General features: G+C 37.7%; 1 non-coding gene across 1 annotated transcript; it reads right to left on the minus strand.

Annotated features, from left to right (window-relative positions):
- Positions 1-287: 287 nt before the first annotated feature.
- TRNAW-CCA (transfer RNA tryptophan (anticodon CCA)) lies at positions 288-360 on the minus strand. Its single transcript has one exon. It is a non-coding gene; the product is annotated as a tRNA-Trp (tRNA).
- Between the last annotated feature and the right edge of the window lie 10,326 nt (positions 361-10,686).

Below are 10,686 nucleotides of genomic sequence, written 5' to 3' on the forward strand. Positions count from 1 at the left end.
TAATAACACTGGGATGCTACATTATCTCCATTTTACAGATAGAGAAAGTGAGTCATGGAGAAGGAAAGTTACAATTTATAAAAGCTATAATACTTCAGAGTTTCTTTTTTATTGTTTGCTAAAGGAAAGCTAGATGTTCCTTGGACATTTTTTTAAAAAAAATATTTATTTATTTACTTTGGCTGTGCTGGGTCTTAGTTGTGGCACGCGGAATCTTCGTTGCAGCATGTGGGATCTTTTAGTTGCGGTACTCAAGCTCTTAGTTGCAGCATGCATGTGGGATTTGGTTCCCTGACCAGGGATTGAACCTGGGCCCTCTGCATTGGGAGCATGGAGTCTTACCCACTGGACCACCAGGGAAGTCCCCCTTGCGCATATTTTTATGCTTATATATAACAATATTACTTTTACATCTCCAGCACCTTCAACAATGTAAAGCAAATAAGTGATGCCTTTTGGGGAGAAGACAGTTCTGTAGTCAGGTCCACACATGAAGTGTTTGACCTTTGTAGGTTTCAACAATCAATCAGAAAGAGCTATTTTTCTTGCTTTGGCATCTGCCTTCCTTGGCAAGTCCACCAGCTGTGGTGTTGGCAACTTCATGACTATGACTCCTCTGGTTTTTCCACAGTGACTGGCTGGAGCTCATCTCCCTGGACTGTCCTATTATCTTTAAAATTATTTCCTCAACTTAAATCAGAAGAGTATAATAGAAATGGTGAATTTTCCTGACATTTGCCAAAGATGTTAGAAATTTGTTAAGATTCTTCAGGAGTAAACTTTGGATTCTAATATATTTTCCTATTATAAATAGATTCATGTGTTATGGTAGGCATGAAGGAATGAATGCCATCATTTATGGCAATAAAATAAAACTATACCAAACTATTAATTGTAGCAAGTAATACTTTTAATCATTTTCCCTTTTAATCAAAATTTGGTTGAGTTATAGAGTATATTGTAAACAATAAAACACATCTAATGTCAAAAAAATTAGGAAATGCTGTCTTGTTCTCGGGGAGGGGGGGAACACCATAATTATGTATATGTGAGTCACATTATGTAACGCCCTAAAATTATCCAAATTATCTATATTTTTTATAGCTGACCATGTGTGCATACACACTAAAGCATATACACATAAGCATTTTGTATAGCCACATGTACAGTGTAAGAATATCTTCTTATGCAGATGTGGAGCTTAGGATCTCTTTATCAATGTAAGACAGAAACTGTTAAAGCATGAAAATGAAATTAAGCATACTTCCTTCATTCACTTATCACTAGTTTTCAGAATTAGTTGCCCTATGGGTACCTTTTTAATTATATTGCACATCTTGCAATTAAATATTGGGAGGTTGAAAATTAAGTGACAGTTCTAATGTTTTCGGTGGAAGACCTGAAGCTATGCTATTAAAAAGCTAGTAAAGGAAAGGGGAAGGATGTTTCTTTATCCAGAAGTTAATAATTCAAGCCGTACACTGCATAACTGCTAACAAGGGTGATACAAGCAGTACTTAAAAGGTTTCCAGTGAGAAGCAGCCCCTTATGTTAAAGTAGATTTAAAGTGCTACCTCCTTTAGTCATACAAATTCTAGTGAAGAATGATTTATGTTTTATGAGTAGAAATAATAGTTAATATTTACTGAAGTGCTTCCCATATGCCTGGCACTGACCTAAGGGTTTCACATATTTTAGCACATAACCACCCTAGGAAGTAGGGTCTACTGTTAGTTCAGTTCTTATACACAGGGAAACTAAAGCACAGAGGTTAAATAAGTTGCCCACAGTCACACTGCCTATGGGCCTCTAGTGATCAATTATGACTCAGAACCATCCTATTTAATAGTTTGACATTTTCTTGAGCTGGCAGGGAAGGAATACTTCCAGTTTAAAATTGAAAAAAAAAAAAAAAAAAGAGCTTCAGGCAGAAAAGATGCCTCAAAGATCAGCTCATGTACGTAATGTCTATTCAGATAGGTTAGTAAGTGGCTGATAAGGTCATATCATGCAGCGTTCTTCTAAAATAATATTGCTCTGAGTTTAACTAGCTTTGAGTAAACACGAAGTGGGCTGATTCTCAATTATTTCGTGAATAAAATAAATATAACATCCAGTGAAATTCAAATATAGAGGGGAAAATCAAAATTGACTTTTTAAAAAATTGACATTTTTACTAAGATAATTATAGATACACATGAGTTATAAGAAATAACCCAGGGAGACCCTGTGTACACTTTACTCAGTTCCCCCCAATGGTAACATCTTGCGAAACAGTCATACAATGTCACAACCAGAATATTGACATTGATACAATCCACCAATTCTATTCAGATTTTCTGAGTGCTCACATATGTGTTTATGTGTGTGCTTGTGTGTATGTGTGCATATATTTAATTCTGTGCAGCTTTATCACATGTGTCAGTATCTGTAGATGTGAGGAAGTGCAAGCCCAACAGGGATGGAGAGCACTTCCCCTGGTCACTATTATTGGCGGGTATCGGGATTGTATCTGCCCACTGTGTCCAAGATGGAGTCAAGCTTGCCTGATGTCTCAGGGACTCCTGTTGCATCTGAGGGAAGAATGAGCCTGTCTGGGCTGCCTTCTAATGCTAGTTGGGGGTTGTTAAATGCCGAGTTTGGGCCACCTTACTCTATTGGGTAAGGCGATGCAGGTCACTCAGCTGCTTCTCTAGTCCCAGCATCCCGAACCTCCCTCATCTTCTTACCACCTTGGTTGCTTCTTGCATTATTACCAGCGCTGATTGTAATGTTAGTGGGAAGTAGCAGGGAGAAATGGATCTAAGCCATTTAATCTTGACAGAAGTACCCAAATTAACTTTTTCATGAGTAGAGTGTTTAACTGTGTACCTTGTGAATAATCTCAGTAATCTTTCTACTGCTATATAATTTAAAATTTTAATGTGCAGATGTAATAAAAATTATTTAATTTAATAAATACTGGATTCCAACGAATGCTTTTCCTGGAATGAATGAGAAAGGACCTATTCTAATTTCCACTAGATATTTTAATAGGGTGGGGAGAACCCAGTTTCATTTTCAAATATCTGTAAAAAGTCACTATTTCTTATCAGTTAGCTACTTTAATTATAAAATCAATCGTTATTAATGGTAGTTGATGTTTAGTGCCTTGGTGCCAGGGTGATACATGTTATAGAGACATAATGACAATTTATCTTTCCTATGAGAGGGAATAAAATTTCTGCCTTACCATGAATATTTTTAATTGAAGAGTGATCTACAGAAGAGTCCGCTTTCTCTTCATGACATTTAAAAAATATTTCTCCTCTTTAACTGCTTTTAATCAACTCTGGGTTCACTAATGGTAGGCTGAATTCACTAAGATTTGTCATATCGGTATCTGAGAACATCTCAGAAATTGTTAAATGATTCCTTTTCTACATTTTTGGGGGGGGTTTGGTTTGCTTTGGGGGACATGTATTGAGGAGATTATCCCTCTCTCTCTACACACACACACACACACACACAGACACACATTCACACTAATATATACATATATAACTATATATACATATATATGCATTATTTTCCAATGATGTTTTAGAAATCATTGAAACATTAATTTTATAGGTTACTGCAACATTTTATAGTTCTTAGGAATAGTATGGTATTTTGAAACATTTAACTATAATAATAAAAGTAATCCATTGTAATTGATTTACTTATAAAATGTTTCTAAAAATGTCATGTGTTGATACCTGAGATTTTGTATTACCCTTGCTGTAAATGTTTGGAGAATTAATATTAGTAAGGTTGTTATCAGTATAGCTTTCTAGTACAGTGCTCATTATCTAGAAATTCAGTATCAGAGATAGGATATTTCATAATACCTAAACCTCATTTAGAGATAAATAAACATACCAGTGAACGTGGCTATGATTATGAGCCACGTAAAATTAAAATTTCTGCAAACACATTCAGATAATAATGCTTACCTTAACCTTGGCTTGAGAAAAGACTGATTGGATAATCATCAGTCAATTTTAGTATCAGAGTTAAAGGACAGGAAGCAAATAATATGGACAGTACAAGAAAAATGACAGAAACAGGGGGCTTATGCTGAGAAATATAAATTATAATTAGCAAACTATTCGGAATATCAAAAATCAGACAGAATAGTTTAATGTATATGCAGTTACATACATTATAATGTATATAATATATGGGCCCTCTTTTCATCTTGCTTCAGCTATCCAATTGTGGAGGGAACTATACTGGTGGAATATTACTGCCCTTTTGCCCTATCTCTTCATGCACTCCACTTCTTAGCAGGAGTGGGGAATTCCCTGGCGGTCAAGTGATTAGGACTCCGTGCTTACACTGCAGGGGGCACGGGTTCAATCACTGGTCGGGGAGCTAAGATTCCACATGCTACGTGGTGTGGCCAAAAAGAAAAAAAAACAACAACGCAGGAGTGAACTGTCTGGCTGGAATTTTTGGAGGAGGAATTGAGTATGTGTGGCTCAGCACCTTTTACTTTGGGGCTCTGTCTCTCCATCGTGTAAATTGTATAGCGGTATCTGACATGGGAAAAGGTCAGCTGTTATTTAATGGATGTCACTAGGTAAATTATCACCAAGCGTACATAGCAAGAAGGCTTAGGCCATGCTCACTGATATCAACTTTCTCATTGATAAAGGAGATATTTTCATCTGTATCTGTCTGACTCCCTGTGTCTCTGACTTATTTAATTATGAACTTGAGTGAGGAAAATAAATTTGTTTTTAATCCTCTTATACCCCATCTATAAGTAATATGAAGACACGGTCAATTTTTAAGCAGAGAAATGAGGTGGAAAAAGTGATGATTAGGAAAAATTGTTTGCTTGTACCATGATGGATGATGTTGGAGTGGGCTGGAGATGAGGATTAAGGAAATCAGTTTGGAGGCCACTTCAGTAATCCTGGTGGTGGAGACTAGGCTAGTTGATTGGGAGTAGAAAAGTAAAGACATTTGAAGGGAATAAACCTTTTTATATGAAGTCCAGTGATGTTCATTTGTGCGCAAAGTCTCCCTTTGTCTATCCTACTGTACTTTATACATCCACCCTTAACTCCCTGCACTCCATTTTCAATATGGCAAATAGAATAAATGTTTTTTACAAGATTTATTCGACTGTTGCTTACAACTCTTTAATAGCTGTCTATTACTATAAAGTGAATGTTTCAATACTTAACATGCGCAACGGAGCCCTACCTTTTGCTAGCCTTCCCTCTGATTTTCTACCCATCTCCACCTCCCTCTCTAAATTCCAGTGATACCAATCTTCTTTAAAGACACTGGAGTATTCTTAGACTCCTTTTCATCCTTCAGGTCAGAGTTTAATGTTTCTTCCTTGGGGAACTTTCTAAAGGACCCCAACCAATCCTCAGGTCCTGTATGAGCTCACTTCTCCCATTATACATCCTCTGAGTATCCCAACACCCAGCACAACTGCAGTATACTATTTGTCAGCTAAAGGCATGAGACTTCTGTGAAGTTTCCGATTACTCCTTGTGTTTGTAGTTGTGTTTCATCTCCCCTCTGTGTTTGTTTGTTTGTTTGTTTTTGGCCACACCGCATGGGTTGTGGGATCTTAGTTCCCCGACCAGGCACTGAACCCAGGCCCTTGGCAGGGAGAGCATGGGGTCCTAACCACTGGACCATCAGGGAATTCCCTCCTCTGTGTTCTTTTTCAACCAGATCCCATCTCTATCTTTCAGCATTTCCACAAATATCCTGGTCCTTCTGCTTGTTCTCATTCTTGTTTTCCATGCTGATTATAATTTTATTCTTTTAGCACCTGAATACCTTCTGTCATTTCAATGGAATTTTAGATAAAGTGGGAAAACGTGTAAGTGCCAAATTGGTTGCCATGAACCAAAAAAAAAAAAAAAAAAAAAAAAATTAAATACAACTGACTAGGTCATCAGACTGAATTTTTATTAGTATGGAAAATGCTTTGGTAATACCACTGGGTCATGTTAAACAAATTAGGCTTCAGGAACATGGATAAATTAAGCTTTAGCCACTCTCCAGGGTAACTCGAAGCCTAGAAAATAAGTGGTTGGTACATTTGTTCTCTTATTGGAGTTCACAGATAATTTACTTATTTTGGTAAAGCCAACTCCGCCAAGGGAAAGCAGAACATTTCTATCACAAACTTATAATGGCGATGAAAAATAAGCCTACAATAATATGTAGGAGTTGGAACTCACATACTGGTAATTGTGGTTTTGTACAAAATTAAGAATAATCCCTGAGAATATATAAATTATAATGGCTTTGTTTTGGCTTTGTTTTAGAGTTTTGTCCACTCTAAAATATCTGTCTGGGAGAAATAATTTTCTAAATGTAGTCTACCAGTACTTCTAGTAAGACTTTCTCCATGAGGCTGTCCAAAACATTGACTCTCTTGGCCATAGTGATAAGTTCTTCATGTGTTGCATATTTGCAGACTATCAGTGGAAAGAACTTGAGTGGCAGCAGTTGGAAATTTTCCAACAAAGAAAATAGAATAGTCTCTATCACCGTATTAAAAAATTGTACAGAGAGTTTGCTATTTTAGGGCGAAAACATGAGTTTCTTATTCACTTGGTATTTCCTGAGATAAAGGTAGAAATAGAATTGGAAAATATTTTATAAAAATCTTAAAAGATAGGGACTTCCCTGGCAGTCCAGTGATTAAGACTCTGTGCTTCCACTGCAGGGAACATGGGTTCGATCCCTGGTCAGGGAACTAAGTTCCTGCATGCTGCATGGAGTGGCCACAAAAAAAAAAAAAAAAAGTCTGAAAAGATAAGGCATTTCTCTTAAAGGAAGTTACTAAACAAGGCAACTATCGAGCAAAAGTGGGGTTGTATCCCTTCCTGCCTTAGCACAGAAAACTGGCACTGCAGGGCTTACACTTGCCCCAAAGCTCTTCAAAGATAATTGTGCTCCTACTGCTTTTCTCTGTATAATAGACTCTTCCTGCCCTGTAGCAGCCTTCCCGGTCTGTGAACACCATGGGATTTGACCCTTTGAAGACTTTTCTTTTGAAGGAGTTTGTCCTGTTTGTCCAGGTTTTACCCGGTAAAGGTCAACTATAACTGGTAATAGTTTTGTCGATGTTTCCATACCTTGGGACAAAGTTCCTTATTTGCTCCGTATTTTCTCTCTAGTTTTACTTCACATTTTAAGGATTAAAAAAAAAAAAATCTTTCTATATTTTTGCCAGGTGTGATAATTCATTTTTCCTTTGGTTTTGATACTTGCAAAATACAAGTGGATAGACCAGCTAAATATTTGGCCATTATTACGCTGAGTGGAATAGGAACTAATCAGCTAATCATATCTTGTCCTAGTTGGTACTCTCTTCCCTCATTCCCTCCCCACACTGGTATGCACATGCCTTTATACTGATTTCTTTTTTTTTTTTTTTTCTCTTTCTTCAAATTATCCTGGATTGGAGTCAGTCTTGTATTTGGTTTCCAATTGTGAAGGAAAACCCTTCAGTGGTTTGGTCCTACAATTATAGCTGATCCATTTCTTTGGACCCAAGTTGGCCAAAGTCTCAGAATAGAAACATGAAAGGATAGGAACATTTACATGTAAAAACCATCTTTCCATCACTTGTACATACCACCTTACTCTCTCAATAAGTATACATCATCCCTTTTAAAAACTCCTTTCCCTATGTATTGTATAGGTTTCAACCCTATAAGATCAAACACCCCTTTTTGTAAAATATATTTTATAATATTCCCATTACCATTCTCAAAGGAAATTTACCAATAATGTAACTTATCTATATATAACTTCAAAAAAATTGCTGAAATAAGAATGGATTGAAAGGAAAATTTATTGTAAAATAATTTCTATATTGATCACCAGTAATTCATTATCCAATATATAAATAAGCAGGCTATATAATGCTCGTGTTAAATGTAGTACCTGTGCCTGGAATCACCAGGAATAGACTGCTATAAATGCTGACTAATGCAGGAATGTGGTATTAATGATTGAAGTGTCATGAGCTGTATTGCGTACAGTAATGGTGTTTTCCTTTGTGCTTAACAACTTTTGGTAAAGTTCTGAATAAAAAAGTACAAATTTTCCCTTTATTTGCACGCTAGTTGCTTTCTTGGAAAATTCTTGTATATTTAAAATGTGAAAAAAATATTCATACTTTGCATTTATATGTAAAATGGAGCTAAGGTCCTAAGTTCACATAATTATAAACAGGTTGTCACCTACTTTTCAAAAGCTATGCAAGCATGAAGCAATTATTTGTTTTGTTGGACTGTTCTGCATGGTACCAGTTGTCTAGTGCCCTTGGCACATCTCTCCCTTCCATACGAAGATTAAAAATGTTTTCATATATTTCCTACATGTACTCTAGAGCAGGGGGCTCCAACCCCTAGACTGTGGACCAGTAGCGGTCTGCAGCCTGTTAGGAACCGGGCCACACAGCAGGAGGTGAGCGGTGGGTGAGCGAGCAAAGCTTCATTCTGCCGCTCCCCATTGCTCACATAACTGCCTGAACCACCCCCCCATCCCCCCCATCTGTGGAAAAATTGTCTTCCATGAAACCAGTCCCTGGTGCCAAAAAGGTTGGGGACCGCTGCTCTAGAGGGTGGTAGTTCACCAGTTGAGAAGAACTGCAGATGGGGATTGTATTTTTAGATGCAAGTGACAGAAGCTAGGACAAGACAAACTATTTAACCAAAAAGCAGATTTTGGTTTTCATGTGATGAAGTCTGAAGGAAAGCAGTCTAAGGGAAGAAAGTGGCTTTATGATGTCAGCAACTCAGACTCCTTCTGTCTTTTTGCTCTTTCACTCATAATATCTTACTCTCACTCTCATGCTTGTCAATTCCCGGTTGCAAGATGATGGTGTCAGTACCTTCAACCTTACATCCACATTCCAGGGAAGACAAAGAAAAAAGTGTAGAGGAGGAAAAATAATTTCCCTCTACCTTTCTAGGGTCTTGGCTAAGACCCACACTCTAATAAAAGACAGATTAACAGGAGAAAAATAAACATAAATTTAATAACATGTATACTTCCTGTATACTTGGGAGAGACCCAGGAAAACTGAGCTGAAATGGCCCAAGTCTCCACCATAAGTAACATCTCCAGCTAAAGACAAAAGAAGATGTTAGGGTAGATAGGAGGCCAGTTATGGGAGGTGACCAGGAAAAGCACAATAAACATGGGTAAGATTGTTATGCAGATTTAAGTCTGTTGCCTTCTCCATTGATAAGAGTTTCTAGAGATTTAGTCATCTCACTCTTCCTGGTCCAGAGAGGGTGACACTTACGAATAGAGATTTTTCCTTAGAAATGTAAATGTCTCTTTCAGAAGGGTAACTTCTACTCAGGTTATGATATTCCTTTGCTGATTCATAAAAATAATCAGCTCGAGCTAATCCTTATGCTAAGGAGGCATATGCTGGGTTGGCAGATTCTGCTCCCTTTCAGAAGCAAGAATAAGAAAGGGGCAGCATATCTCAGTAAAGCTGGGGAAAAAAAGAAAGTGAGGGGCAACATCTATATCAGGAAAACAACTTTCCCCAAAATCCTGTGCAGTCTTCCTCTCACCTGGTCACAAGGCCACTGCTGGCTTCCTGGGAGGCTAGAAATGAGGTTGTTGTTTTAGCTAGACGCACTACCACTAAACAAAACTAGAATTTTGTTAAAAAGTAAGAAGGGTAGAATAGGTATTGGTAAACAACAAGCAATATCTGCCTCTCCTGCAATCAGGAAGAATTGCCAAAAAAATAAATATTTCAAGATCTATATAAGTAGTTTTGCTGTTGATTCCTAAATATTCTAGATAAGATTTTTAGGCAATTGTGGTGTCAATTTCAAAGACTTTAATAATGGTTCTTGAAAGTGGTCACATCGACCTAATACTTGCAGTACTCATCTTTCCTATCTTCCATCTGTACTACCCCATGCAGGTAAATTTTTTATCTTATTTTCCAAATAAAGTCATTATTACACGATAACATTTTGCCTGAAGTTGACATAAAACTAAGAGAAATTATTGTCTCAAAAACAAGACTAGGCTAAGACAAAAGGAAGGAATTCTTTTGTAAACCATACATTTTGACCCAGAAGAGCTATTTCACACCCTTCCTCCTGGTAGCAAACAATGAGGGAAACAAATGCTTACCATCTGCCCATTAAAACCTGTTCAATCACTGGGGAATTGGAAGTGCTGCCTCTGTTTGTTGTTAAGCCTAAAATTTAAAAAAAGACTCAGGATATGTAAGCAGGGTTGATTCTAACACTAAAATGAAACAAAAACAAATAAACGCGGAGCAAGCTGCTTCCCAAAAGCCACAGAACAACAAAAAGAGCTGTAAACTTCTTCAGAAGATTTCAAGGGAAAAAAAAAAAATGTGTTTCTTCAGAAATGGGATATCCCAGGGACTTGTTATAACAGTTTTTTTTGTTTTTTGCGGTACCTTGGCCTCTCACTGCTGTGGCCTCTCCCATTGCGGAGCACAGGCTCCGGACGCACAGGCTCAGCGGCCATGGCTCACGGGCCCAGCCGCTCCGTGGCATGTGGGATCTTCCCGGACCAGGGCATGAACCCACGTCCCCTGCATCGGCAGGCGGACTCTCAACCACTGCGCCACCAGGGAAGCCCGTTATAACAGTTTTATGGAGATAT

This window comes from Tursiops truncatus, chromosome X, assembly GCF_011762595.2.
Source record: "Tursiops truncatus isolate mTurTru1 chromosome X, mTurTru1.mat.Y, whole genome shotgun sequence".
NCBI classification, from domain to species: domain Eukaryota; kingdom Metazoa; phylum Chordata; class Mammalia; order Artiodactyla; family Delphinidae; genus Tursiops; species Tursiops truncatus.